Raw genomic sequence first — 14,290 nt, forward strand, 5'->3', positions numbered from 1 at the left:
AACCGAAAATTTGGAGGTTCGAGCCCACCCGGTGGTGACGAGAAGCTTTTTTTTCTTTGCGCTGATAGCTTTCAAGATATGTTCTGATGGTGGTGAGAGTGCAGCACGACTGTCTCCGTGGCGCAATTGGCTAGCGCGATCGGCTGTTAACCGAAAGATTGGAGGTTCGAGCCCACCTGGTGGTGGTGCGGCACTTTTCTTTCTTTAGGCTGATAGCTTTGAAGATATGTTCTGATGGTGGTGAGAGTGGAGCAGGACTGTCTGCGTGGCGCAATTGGCTAGTGCGATCGGCTGTTAACCGAAAGGGTGGAGGTTCGAGCCCACCCGGTGTTGGTGCGGCACTTTTTTTCTTTGGGCTGATAGCTTTGAAGATATGTTCTGATGGTGGTGAGAGTGGAGCAGGACTGTCGCCGTGGTGCAATTGGCTAGCGCGTTCGGCCGTCAACCGAAAGGTTGGGGGTTCGAGCCCTCCCGGTGGTGGTGCCGCGCTTTTTTTCTTTGGGTTGATAGCTTTGAAGATATGTTATGATGAGGGTGAGAGTGGAGCATGACTGTCTCCGTGGCGCGATTGGCTAGCGCGATCGGCTGTTAACCGAAAGGTTGGAGGTTACAGCCGATCCGGTGGTGGTGCAGCGCTTTTTTTGGGCTGATAGCTTTGAAGATATGTTCTGTTGGTGGTGAGAGTGGAGCACGACTGTCTCTGTTGCGCAATTGGCTAGCGCGATCGACTGTTAACCGAAAGGTTGGAGTTTCGAGCCCACTTGGTGGTGGTGCGGCGCTTTTTTTTCTTTGGGCTGATAGCTTTGAAGATATGTTCTGATGGTGGTGAGAGTGGAGCACGACTGTCTCCGTGGCGCAATTGGCTAGCGCGTTCGGCTGTTAACCGAAAGATTGGAGGTTCGAGCCGACCCGGTGGTAGTGCGGCGCTTTTTATTTCTTTGGGCTGATAGCTTTGAAGATATATTCTGATGGTGGTGAGAGTGGAGCAGGACTGTCTGTGTGGAGCAATTGGCAAGCGAGATCGGCTGTTAACCGAAAGGTTGGAGTTTCGAGCCCACCCGGTGGTGGTGCGGCGCTTTTTTTTCTTTGGGCTGATAGCTTTGAAGACATGTTCTGATGGTGGTGAGAGTGGAGCACGACTGTCTCCGTGGCGCAATTGGCTAGCGCGATCGGCTGTTAACCGAAAGATTGGAGGTTCGAGCCGACCCAGTGGTAGTGCGGCGCTTTTTATTTCTTTGGGCTGATAGCTTTGAAGATATATTCTGATGGTGGTGAGAGTGGAGCAGGACTGTCTGTGTGGAGCGATTGGCAAGCGAGATCGGCTGTTAACCGAAAGGTTGGAGTTTCGAGCCCACCCAGTGGTGGTGCGGCGCTTTTTTTTCTTTGGGCTGATAGCTTTGAAGATATGTTCTGATGATGGTGAGAGTGGAGCAGGACTGTCTGTGTGGCGCAATTGGCTAGCGAGATCGGCTGTTAACCGAAAGGTTGGAGTTTCGAGCCCTCCCGGGAGTGGTGTGTTGCTTTTTTCTTTGCGCTGATAGCTTTGAAGATATGTTCTGAAGGTGGTGAAAGTGGAGCACGACTGTCTCCGTGGCGCAATTGGCTAGCGCGATCGGCTGTTAACCGAAAGGTTGGAGGCTCGAGCCCACCCGGTGGTGATGCGGCGCTTCTTTTTTTTGCGCTGATAGCTTTGAAGATATGTTCTGATGGTGGTGAGAGTAGAGCACGACTGTCTCTGTGGCGCAATTGGCTGGCGCGATCTGCTGTTAACCAAAAGATTGGAGGTTCGAGCCCGCCTAGTGGTGGTGCGGTGCTTTTTTTCTTTAGGCTGATAGCTTTGAAGATATGTTCTGATGGGGATGAGAATGAAGCAGGTCTCTCCGTGGCGCAATCGGCTAGCGCGATCGGCTGTTAACCAAAAGGTTGGAGTTTCGAGCCCTCGCGGGAGTGGTGTGTTGCTTTTTTCTTTGCGCTGATAGCTTTGAAGATGTGTTCTGATGGTGGTGAGAGTGGAGCACGACTGTCTCCGTGGCGCAATTGGCTAGCGCGATCGGCTGTTAACCGAAAGGTCGAGTTTTGAGCACTCCCGGGAGTGGTGTGTTGCTTTTTTCTTTGCGCTGATAGCTTTGAAGATATGTTCTGATGGTGGTGAGAGTGGAGCACGACTGTCTCCGTGGCGCAATTGGCTAGCGCGATCGGCTGTTAACCGAAAGATTGGAGGTTCGAGCCCACCCGGTGGTGGTGGGGCGCTTCTTTTTCTTTGCGCTCATAGCTTTGGTGAAATGTTCTGACGGTGGTGAGAGAGGAGCACGACTGTCTCCGTGGCGCAATTGGCTAGCACGTTCGGCTGTTAATCATAAAATTGGAGTTTCGAGATCTCCCGAGAGTAGTGTGTTGCTTTTTTCTTTGCGCTGATAGCTTTGAAGAAATGTTCTGATGGTTGTGAGAGTGGAGCACGACCGTCTCCGTGGCGCAATTGGCTAGCACGTTCGGCTGTTAACCGAAAAATTGGAGTTTCGAGCCCTCCCGGGAGTGGTGTGCCGCTTTTTTCTTTGCGCTGATAGCTTTGAAGAAATGTTCTGACGGAGGTGAGAGTGGAGCACGATTGTCTCCGCGCCGCAATTGTCTAGCGCGATCGGCTGTTAACCGAAAAGTTGGAGGTTCGAGCCCACCCGGTGGTGACGAGGCGCTTTTTTTTCTTTGCGCTGATAGCTTTGAAAATATGTTCTGATGGTGGTGAGAGTGGAGCACGACTGTCTCCGTGGCGCAATTGGCTAGCGCGATCGGCTGTTAACCGAAAGATTGGAGGTTCGAGCCCACCTGGTGGTGGTGCGGCGCTTTTCTTTCTTTAGGCTGATAGCTTTGAAGATATGTTCTGATGGTGGTGAGAGTGGAGCAGGACTGTCTGCGTGGCGCAATTGGCTAGTGCGATCGGCTGTTAACCGAAAGGTTGGAGGTTCGAGCCCACCCGGTGGTGGTGCGGCACTTTTATTCTTTGGGCTGATAGCTTTGAAGATAAGTTCTGATGGTGGTGAGAGTGGAGCAGTACTGTCTCCGTGGTGCAATTGGCTAGCGCGTTCGGCCGTCAACCGCAAGGTTGGGGGTTCGAGCCCTCCCGGTGGTGGTGCCGCGCTTTTTTTTCTTTGGGCTGATAGCTTTGAAGATATGTTCTGATGGTGGTGAGAGTGCAGCATGACTGTCTCCGTGGCGCGATTGGCTAGCGCGATCGGCTGTTAACCGAAAGGTTGGAGGTTAAAGCCCATCCGGTGGTGGTGCGGCGCTTTTTTTTGAGCTGATAGCTTTGAAGATATGTTCTGTTGGTGGTGAGAGTGGAGCATGACTGTCTCTGTTGCGCAATTGGCTAGCGCGATCGACTGTTAACCGAAAGGTTGGAGTTTCGAGCCCACCCGGTGGTGGTGCGGCGCTTTTTTTCTTTGGGCTGATAGCCATTAAGATATGTTCTGATGGTGGTGAGAGTGGAGCAGGACTATCTCCGTGGCGCAATTGGCTAGCGCGATCGGCTGTTAACCGAAAGTTGGAGTTTCGAGCCCTCCCGGGAGCGGTGTGTTGCTTTTTTCTTTGCGCTGATAGCTTTGAAGATATGTTCTGATGGTGGTGAGAGTGGAGCACGACTGTCTCCGTGGCGCAATTGGCTAGCGCGATCGGCTGTTAACTGAAAGGTTGGAGGTTCGAGCCCACCCGGTGGTGGCGCTGCGCTTCTTTTTCTTTGCGCTGATAGCTTTGGAGAAATGTTCTGACGGTGGTTAGATTGGAGCACGACTGTCTCCGTGGCGCAATGGGATAGCACATTTGGCTGTTAACCGAACAATTGGAGTTTCGAGCCCTACCGGGAGTGGTGTGTTGCTTTCTTTTGCGCTGATATCTTTGAAGATATGTTCTGATGGTGGTGAGAGTGGAGCAGGACTGTCTCCGTGGCGCAATTGGCTAGTGCGATCGGCTGTTAACCGAAGTTTTGGAGGTTTGAGCCCACCCGGTGGTGGTGCGGCGCTTTTTTTTCTTTGGGCTGATAGCTTTGAAGATATGTTCTGATGGTGGTGAGAGTGCAGCAAGACTGTCTCCGTGGCGCAATGGACAAGTTGAATCGGCTGTTAACCGAAAGGTTGGAGTTTCGAGCCCTCCCGGGAGTGGTGTGTTGCTTTTTTCTTTGCGCTGATAGCTTTGAAGATATGTTCTGATGGTGGTGAGATTGGAGCAGGACTGTCTCCGTGGCGCAATTGGCTCGCGTGATCGGCTGTTAACCGAAAGGCTGGAGTTTCGAGCGCACCCGGTGGTGGTGCGGCGCTTTTTTTTCTTTGGGCTAATAGCTTTGAAGATATGTTCTGATGGTGATGAGAGTGGAGCACGGCTGTCTCCGTGGCGCAATTCGCTAGCGCGATCGGCTGTTAACCGAAATGTTGGAGGTTCGAGCCCACCCGGTGGTAGTGCGGCGCTTTTTTTTTGGGCTGATAGCTTTGAAGATATGTACTGATGGTGGTGAGAGAGGAGCAGGACTGTCGCCGTGGCGCAATTGGATTGCGCGATCGGCTGTTAACCGAAAGGTTGGAGTTTCGAGCCCACCCGATGGTGGTGCGGCGCTTTTTCTTCTTTGGGCTGATAGCTTTGAAGATATGTTCTGATGGTGATGAGAGTGAAGCAGACTGTCTCCGTGGCGCAATTGGCTAGCGCGTTCGGCTGTTAACCGAAAGATTGGAGGTTCGAGCCGACCCGGTGGTAGTGCGGCGCTTTTTATTTCTTTGGGCTGATAGCTTTGAAGATATATTCTGATGGTGGTGAGAGTGGAGCAGGACTGTCTGTGTGGAGCAATTGGCAAGCGAGATCGGCTGTTAACCGAAAGGTTGGAGTTTCGAGCCCACCCGGTGGTGGTGCGGCGCTTTTTTTTCTTTGGGCTGATAGCTTTGAAGATATGTTCTGATGGTGGTGAGAGTGGAGCACGACTGTCTCCGTGGCGCAATTGGCTAGCGCGATCGGCTGTTAACCGAAAGATTGGAGGTTCGAGCCGACCCGGTGGTAGTGCGGCGCTTTTTATTTCTTGGGGCTGATAGCTTTGAAGATATATTCTGATGGTGGTGAGAGTGGAGCAGGACTGTCTGTGTGGAGCAATTGGCAAGCGAGATCGACTGTTAACCGAAAGGTTGGAGTTTCGAGCCCACCCAGTGGTGGTGCGGCGCTTTTTTTTCTTTGGGCTGATAGCTTTGAAGATATGTTCTGATGATGGTGAGAGTGGAGCACGACTGTCTCCGTGGCGCAATTGGCTAGCGCGATCGGCTGTTAACCGAAAGGTTGCAGGTTCGAGCCGACCCGGTGGTAGTGCGGCGCTTCTTTTTCTTTGCGCTGATAGCTTTGGTGAAATGTTCTGACGGTGGTGAGAGTGGAGCACGACTGTCTCCGTGGCGCAATTGGCTAGCGCGATCGGCTGTTAACCAAAAGTTCGAGTTTCGAGCCCTCCCGGGAGTGGTGTGTTGCTTTTTTCTTTGCGCTGATAGCTTTGAAGATATGTTCTGATGATGGTGAGAGTGGAGCACGACTGTCTCCGTGGCGCAATTGGCTAGCGCGATCGGCTGTTAACCGAAAGTTTGGAGGTTCGAGCCCACCCGGAAGTGGTGCGGCGCTTCTTTTTCTTTGCGCTGATAGCTTTGGTGAAATGTTCTGACGGTGGTGAGAGAGGAGCACGACTGTCTCCGTGGCGCAATTGGCTAGCACGTTCGGCTGTTAATCATAAAATTGGAGTTTCGAGATCTCCCGGGAGTAGTGTGTTGCTTTTTTCTTTGCGCTGATAGCTTTGAAGATATGTTCTGATGATGGTGAGAGTGGAGCACGACTGTCTCCGTGCCGCAATTGTCTAGCGCGATCGGCTGTTAACCGAAAATTTGGAGGTTCGAGCCCACCCGGTGGTGACGAGAATCTTTTTTTTCTTTGCGCTGATAGCTTTGAAGATATGTTCTGATGGTGGTGAGAGTGCAGCACGACTGTCTCCGTGGCGCGATCGGCTAGCGCGATCGGCTGTTAACCGAAAGGTTGGAGGTTACAGCCCGTCCGGTAGTGGTGCGGCGCTTTTTTTTGGGCTGATAGCTTTGAAGTTATGTTCTGTTGGTGGTGAGAGTGGAGCACGACTGTCTCCGTGGCGCAACTGGCTAGCGCGATCGACTGTTAACCGAAAGGTTGGAGTTTCGAGCCCACCCAGTGGTGGTGCGGCGCTTTTTTTTCTTTGGGCTGATAGCTTTGAAGATATGTTCTGATGATGGTGAGAGTGGAGCACGACTGTCTCCGTGGCGCAATTGGCTAGCGCGATCGGCTGTTAACCGAAAGGTTGCAGGTTCGAGCCGACCCGGTGGTAGTGCGGCGCTTCTTTTTCTTTGCGCTGATAGCTTTGGTGAATTGTTCTGACGGTGGTGAGAGTGGAGCACGACTGTCTCCGTGGCACAATTGGCTAGCGCGATCGGCTGTTAACCGAAAGTTCGAGTTTCGAGCCCTCCCGGGAGTGGTGTGTTGCTTTTTTCTTTGCGCTGATAGCTTTGAAGATATGTTCTGATGATGGTGAGAGTGGAGCACGACTGTCTCCGTGGCGCAATTGGCTAGCGTGATCGGCTGTTAACCGAAAGTTTGGAGGTTCGAGCCCACCCGGTGGTGGTGCGGCGCTTCTTTTTCTTTGCGCTGATAGCTTTGGTGAAATGTTCTGACGGTGGTGAGAGAGGAGCACGACTGTCTCCGTGGCGCAATTGGCTAGCACGTTCGGCTGTTAATCATAAAATTGGAGTTTCGAGATCTCCCGGGAGTAGTGTGTTGCTTTTTTCTTTGCGCTGATAGCTTTGAAGATATGTTCTGATGATGGTGAGAGTGGAGCACGACTGTCTCCGTGCCGCAATTGTCTAGCGCGATCGGCTGTTAACCGAAAATTCGGAGGTTCGAGCCCACCCGGTGGTGACGAGAAGCTTTTTTTTCTTTGCGCTGATAGCTTTCAAGATATGTTCTGATGGTGGTGAGAGTGCAGCACGACTGTCTCCGTGGCGCAATTGGCTAGCGCGATCGGCTGTTAACCGAAAGATTGGAGGTTCGAGCCCACCTGGTGGTGGTGCGGCACTTTTCTTTCTTTAGGCTGATAGCTTTGAAGATATGTTCTGATGGTGGTGAGAGTGGAGCAGGACTGTCTGCGTGGCGCAATTGGCTAGTGCGATCGGCTGTTAACCGAAAGGGTGGAGGTTCGAGCCCACCCGGTGGTGGTGCGGCACTTTTTTTCTTTGGGCTGATAGCTTTGAAGATATGTTCTGATGGTGGTGAGAGTGGAGCAGGACTGTCGCCGTGGTGCAATTGGCTAGCGCGTTCGGCCGTCAACCGAAAGGTTGGGGGTTCGAGCCCTCCCGGTGGTGGTGCCGCGCTTTTTTTCTTTGGGTTGATAGCTTTGAAGATATGTTATGATGAGGGTGAGAGTGGAGCATGACTGTCTCCGTGGCGCGATTGGCTAGCGTGATCGGCTGTTAACCGAAAGGTTGGAGGTTACAGCCCATCCGGTGGTGGTGCAGCGCTTTTTTTTGGGCTGATAGCTTTGAAGATATGTTCTGTTGGTGGTGAGAGTGGAGCACGACTGTCTCTGTTGCGCAATTGGCTAGCGCGATCGACTGTTAACCGAAAGGTTGGAGTTTCGAGCCCACTTGGTGGTGGTGCGGCGCTTTTTTTTCTTTGGGCTGATAGCTTTGAAGATATGTTCTGATGGTGGTGAGAGTGGAGCACGACTGTCTCCGTGGCGCAATTGGCTAGCGCGTTCGGCTGTTAACCGAAAGATTGGAGGTTCGAGCCGACACGGTGGTAGTGCGGCGCTTTTTATTTCTTTGGGCTGATAGCTTTGAAGATATATTCTGATGGTGGTGAGAGTGGAGCAGGACTGTCTGTGTGGAGCAATTGGCAAGCGAGATCGGCTGTTAACCGAAAGGTTGGAGTTTCGAGCCCACCCGGTGGTGGTGCGGCGCTTTTTTTTCTTTGGGCTGATAGCTTTGAAGATATGTTCTGATGGTGGTGAGAGTGGAGCACGACTGTCTCCGTGGCGCAATTGGCTAGCGCGATCGGCTGTTAACCGAAAGATTGGAGGCTCGAGCCGACCCAGTGGTAGTGCGGCGCTTTTTATTTCTTTGGGCTGATAGCTTTGAAGATATATTCTGATGGTGGTGAGAGTGGAGCAGGACTGTCTGTGTGGAGCAATTGGCAAGCGAGATCGGCTGTTAACCGAAAGGTTTGGAGTTTCGAGCCCACCCAGTGGTGGTGCGGCGCTTTTTTTTCTTTGGGCTGATAGCTTTGAAGATATGTTCTGATGATGGTGAGAGTGGAGCAGGACTGTCTGTGTGGCGCAATTGGCTAGCGAGATCGGCTGTTAACCGAAAGGTTGGAGTTTCGAGCCCTCCTGGGAGTGGTGTGTTGCTTTTTTCTTTGCGCTGATAGCTTTGAAGATATGTTCTGAAGGTGGTGAAAGTGGAGCACGACTGTCTCCGTGGCGCAATTGGCTAGCGCGATCGGCTGTTAACCGAAAGGTTGGAGGCTCGAGCCCACCCGGTGGTGATGCGGCGCTTCTTTTTTTTGCGCTGATAGCTTTGAAGATATGTTCTGATGGTGGTGAGAGTAGAGCACGACTGTCTCTGTGGCGCAATTGGCTGGCGCGATCTGCTGTTAACCAAAAGATTGGAGGTTCGAGCCCACCTAGTGGTGGTGCTGTGCTTTTTTTCTTTAGGCTGATAGCTTTGAAGATATGTTCTGATGGGGATGAGAATGAAGCAGGTCTCTCCGTGGCGCAATCGGCTAGTGCGATCGGCTGTTAACCAAAAGGTTGGAGTTTCGAGCCCTCGCGGGAGTGGTGTGTTGCTTTTTTCTTTGCGCTGATAGCTTTGAAGATATGTTCTGATGGTGGTGAGAGTGGAGCACGACTGTCTCCGTGGCGCAATTGGCTAGCGCGATCGGCTGTTAACCAAAAGGTCGAGTTTTGAGCCCTCCCGGGAGTGGTGTGTTGCTTTTTTCTTTGCGCTGATAGCTTTGAAGATATGTTCTGATGGTGGTGAGAGTGGAGCACGACTGTCTCCGTGGCGCAATTGGCTAGCGCGATCGGCTGTTAACCGAAAGTTTGGAGGTTCGAGCCCACCCGGTGGTGGTGGGGCGCTTCTTTTTCTTTGCGCTCATAGCTTTGGTGAAATGTTCTGACGGTGGTGAGAGAGGAGCACGACTGTCTCCGTGGCGCAATTGGCTAGCACGTTCGGCTGTTAATCATAAAATTGGAGTTTCGAGATCTCCCGAGAGTATTGTGTTGCTTTTTTCTTTGCGCTGATAGCTTTGAAGAAATGTTCTGATGGTTGTGAGAGTGGAGCACGACCGTCTCCGTGGCGCAATTGGCTAGCACGTTCGGCTGTTAACCGAAAAATTGGAGTTTCGAGCCCTCCCGGGAGTGGTGTGCCGCTTTTTTCTTTGCGCTGATAGCTTTGAAGAAATGTTCTGACGGAGGTGAGAGTGGAGCACGATTGTCTCCGCGCCGCAATTGTCTAGCGCGATCGGCTGTTAACCGAAAAGTTGGAGGTTCGAGCCCACCCGGTGGTGACGAGGCGCTTTTTTTTTCTTTGCGCTGATAGCTTTGAAAATATGTTCTGGTGGTGGTGAGAGTGGAGCATGACTGTCTCCGTGGCGCAATTGGCTAGCGCGATCGGCTGTTAACCGAAAGATTGGAGGTTCGAGCCCACCTGGTGGTGGTGCGGCGCTTTTCTTTCTTTAGGCTGATAGCTTTGAAGATATGTTCTGATGGTGGTGAGAGTGGAGCAGGACTGTCTGCGTGGCGCAATTGGCTAGTGCGATCGGCTGTTAACCGAAAGGTTGGAGGTTCGAGCCCACCCGGTGGTGGTGCGGCACTTTTTTTCTTTGGGCTGATAGCTTTGAAGATAAGTTCTGATGGTGGTGAGAGTGGAGCAGGACTGTCTCCGTGGTGCAATTGGCTAGCGCGTTCGGCCGTCAACCGCAAGGTTGGGGGTTCGAGCCCTCCCGGTGGTGGTGCCGCGCTTTTTTTTTCTTTGGGCTGATAGCTTTGAAGATATGTTCTGATGGTGGTGAGAGTGCAGCATGACTGTCTCCGTGGCGCGATTGGCTAGCGCGATCGGCTGTTAACCGAAAGGGTGGAGGTTACAGCCCATCCGGTGGTGGTGTGGCGCTTTTTTTTGAGCTGATAGCTTTGAAGATATGTTCTGTTGGTGGTGAGAGTGGAGCACGACTGTCTCTGTTGCGCAATTGGCTAGCGCGATCGACTGATAACCGAAAGGTTGGAGTTTCGAGCCCACCCGGTGGTGGTGCGGCGCTTTTTTTCTTTGGGCTGATAGCCATTAAGATATGTTCTGATGGTGGTGAGAGTGGAGCAGGACTATCTCCGTGGCGCAATTGGCTAGCGCGATCGGCTGTTAACCGAAAGTTGGAGTTTCGAGCCCTCCCGGGAGCGGTGTGTTGCTTTTTTCTTTGCGCTGATAGCTTTGAAGATATGCTCTGATGGTGGTGAGAGTGGAGCACGACTGTCTCCGTGGCGCAATTGGCTAGCGCGATCGGCTGTTAACTGAAAGGTTGGAGGTTCGAGCCCACCCGGTGGTGGCGCTGCGCTTCTTTTTCTTTGCGCTGATAGCTTTGGAGAAATGTTCTGACGGTGGTGAGATTGGAGCACGACTGTCTCCGTGGCGCAATGGGATAGCACATTTGGCTGTTAACCGAACAATTGGAGTTTCGAGCCCTACCGGGAGTGGTGTGTTGCTTTCTTTTGCGCTGATATCTTTGAAGATATGTTCTGATGGTGGTGAGAGTGCAGCAAGACTGTCTCCGTGGCGCAATGGACAAGTTGAATCGGCTGTTAACCGAAAGGTTGGAGTTTCGAGCCCTCCCGGGAGTGGTGTGTTGCTTTTTTCTTTGCGCTGATAGCTTTGAAGATATGTTCTGATGGTGGTGAGATTGGAGCAGGACTGTCTCCGTGGCGCAATTGGCTCGCGTGATCGGCTGTTAACCGAAAGGCTGGAGTTTCGAGCGCACCCGGTGGTGGTGCGGCGCTTTTTTTTCTTTGGGCTGATAGCTTTGAAGATATGTTCTGATGGTGATGAGAGTGGAGCACGGCTGTCTCCGTGGCGCAATTCGCTAGCGCGATCGGCTGTTAACCGAAATGTTGGAGGTTCGAGCCCACCCGGTGGTAGTGCGGCGCTTTTTTTTTTGGGCTGATAGCTTTGAAGATATGTTCTGATGGTGGTGAGAGAGGAGCAGGACTGTCGCCGTGGCGCAATTGGATTGCGCGATCGGCTGTTAACCGAAAGGTTGGAGTTTCGAGCCCACCCGATGGTGGTGCGGCGCTTTTTCTTCTTTGGGCTGATAGCTTTGAAGATATGTTCTGATGGTGATGAGAGTGAAGCAGGACTGTCTCCTTGGCGCAATTGGCTAGCGCGATCGGCTGTTAACCAAAAGGTTGGAGTTTCGAGCCCTCGCGGGAGTGGTGCTGAGAGCTTTGCGCTGATAGAACCTCCAACCCTACGGTTAACAGCCGACAGCGCTAGCCAATTGCGCCACGAAGACAGTCCTGCTCCACTATCACCACCAGCAGAACATATCTTCAAAGCTATTAGCCCAAAGAAAAAAAAAGCGCGGCACCACCAACGGGTGGGCTCGAACCTCCAACCTTTCGGTTAACAGCTGATCGCGCTAGCCAAAATCGCCACGGAGACAGTCGTGCTCCACTCTCACCACCGTCAGAACATTTCTTCAGAGCTATCAGCCCAAACAAAAAAGCGCCATACCACCACCGGGTGGGCTCGAACCTCCAACCTTTCGGTTAACAGCCGATCGCGCTAGCCAATCGCGCCACGGAGACAGTCCTGCTCCACTCTCACCACTATCAGAACATTTCTTCAAAGCTATCAGCCCAAAGAAAGAAAAGCGCCGCACCACCCCACGTGGGCTCAAACCTCCAACCTTTCGGTTAACAGCCGATCGCGCTAGCCAATTGCGCTACGGAGACAGGCGTGCTCCACTCTCACCCCCGTCGCAACATTTCTTCAGAGCTATCAGTCCAAAGAAAAAAAGCACCGCACCACCACCGGGTGGGCTCGAACCTCCAAACTTTCGTTTAACAGCCCATCGCGCTAGCCAAAATTGCCACGGAGACAGTCGTGCTCCACTCTCACCACTGTCACAGCATTCCTCCGAAGCTATCAGCGCAAAGAAAAAAAAGCGACACACCGTTCCCGGGAGTGCTCGAACCTCCAACCTTTCGGGTAACAGCCGATCGCACTAGCCAATTGCGCGCCGGAGACAGTCCTGCTCCACTCTCACCTCCATCAGAACATATCTTCAAAGCTATCAGCCCAAAGAAAAAAAAGCAACACACCACTCCCGGGAGGGCTCAAACCTCCAACCCTTCGGTTAACAGCCGACCGCGCTAGCCAATTGCGCTATGGAGACAGGCGTGCTCCACTCTCACCCCCGTCGCAACATTTCTTCAGAGCTATCAGTCCAAAGAAAAAAAAGCCCCGCACCACCACCGGGTGGGCTCGAACCTCCAACCTTTCGGTTAACAGCCGACCGCGCTATCCAATTGTGCCACGGAGACAGTTGTGCTCCACAATCACCACCATCAGAACATATCTTCAAAGCTGTCAGCGCAAAGAAAAAAGCAACACACCACTCCCGGGAGGCCTCGAAACTCCAATTTTTTGGTTAACAACCGAACTTGATAGCCAATTGTGCCACGGAGACAGTCGTGCTACACTCTCACCAGCGTCCGATAATTTCTTCAGAGCTATCAGCCCAAAGAAAAAAAAAGCGCCGCACCATCACAGGGTGGGCTCGAACCTGCAACCTTTCGGTTAACAGCCGATCGCGCTAGCCATTTGCGCCACGCAGACCGTCGTGCTCCACTCTCACCACCGTCAGAACATTTCTTCAAAGCTATCAGCCCAAAAAAAAGCGCCACACCACCACCGGGTGGGCTCGAACCTCCAACCTTTCGGTTAACAGCCGATCGCGCTAGCCAATTGCGCCACGGAGACAGTTTTTTTTTATTACCTGTCTTTGGTGCATTACATACAACACAAACAACAGTGATGGTAAAACCACACTATGAACCACGTACATACGATGACATTGCTGTCAACCAGCGTTATGCTGGTATCGTCGGATTAAAATTCTGGTAACGTGACCAGTGGCTCTAGTCTTGAGAGCCAGTCGGGTGGTTCCGGTACCGCTCTGTAAATCTCAACAAACCAGTGGACGCTCTCTCTGAAGTAGGCTCGAGCAGGCCACGCATCTTTATCAAAATGATAGACTGCAATTTTTGAACGCCACAATGAGTGGAGGCCCATGAGCATAATTGCGTCGAATGGCAGCCCATCTTCATCCTGTACACTCAAGAACCGAATCCCGTGTGGGTTCAACGGGAATTCTTTCTTAAGAGCCCTTTGCAGCACATTCCAAAAATAAACTGCTTACCAGCAATGTAAAAACACATGATCTATGGTTTCTGGGAGCTTACAAATTAGGCAATGCGTGCTGTAGGGCAAATAGCATCCTTTTCCTTCCAAAAAGTTTTTCACAGGCAAAGTGCCAGTATGCAACTTAAAGAAAAAAAGTTTTTGCTCCAGGCTGTACATACATTTTCTTCACTCTCTTTAAAACGTTTGTGCCTGGGCCTTTGCCGTACAATGACCTGTACAATGGCACAGGGAAGACAATGTCGCATAAAGCGAAATACAGTTCTTTTCGTTTAACAATCGCAAGGTATTCTCTTGAAAACCGTACACCTAAAAATCTCATACTAGACACTATTTCTTTGTAATTGCTCCCTATCCCTCCTACACTCTCTTCTGTGGTTACAACATATTCCGGAAGATGTCTACCTAGTCGCAATTGACATAGGGTGCGCAGGAAGGGATCGGTAATGTCTCGAAAAAACAAAAACCGATTAAATAGCTGCCGTAGAAATAGGTGACCTAACCCAAGTCCTTCATCTTTCACTCTTCGGAACAAGTTAGTACGGCTGCAGCGTTCCCATCCTGAGGCCCACACAAAGACTGCAAATATTCTGTGGAACTTTTACGCATTCGTCCTTGAACAGTGTAGTACCTGCATGACGTACCAGAGCTTGCTTATAAAAAATAGGTTGCAAACGGTGGCTCTGGCAAAAATCGACAACGCGCCTCCTTTCCACTTCTCCCCTTTTTCCTGTGTGTCCTTAATTTGGCCTTTCCAAAACTGGTCGCTGTCGCGATATGCGCCGAGCGGTACGCCTAAG

The 14,290-nt window shown here is 51.9% G+C and overlaps 2 non-coding genes across 2 annotated transcripts; both read left to right on the forward strand.

Moving 5' to 3' along the window:
• The first annotated feature begins 406 nt into the window (after window positions 1-406).
• Window positions 407-480, forward strand: TRNAD-GUC (transfer RNA aspartic acid (anticodon GUC)). Its single transcript has one exon. It is a non-coding gene; the product is annotated as a tRNA-Asp (tRNA).
• Window positions 481-7,311: 6,831 nt separating this feature from the next.
• On the forward strand, window positions 7,312-7,385 carry TRNAD-GUC (transfer RNA aspartic acid (anticodon GUC)). The gene has a single exon. It is a non-coding gene; the product is annotated as a tRNA-Asp (tRNA).
• The last annotated feature ends 6,905 nt before the right edge of the window (window positions 7,386-14,290 follow it).

The sequence above is a fragment of the Rhipicephalus microplus genome, unplaced genomic scaffold (genome assembly GCF_043290135.1).
Source record: "Rhipicephalus microplus isolate Deutch F79 unplaced genomic scaffold, USDA_Rmic scaffold_12, whole genome shotgun sequence".
NCBI lineage: Eukaryota > Metazoa > Arthropoda > Arachnida > Ixodida > Ixodidae > Rhipicephalus > Rhipicephalus microplus.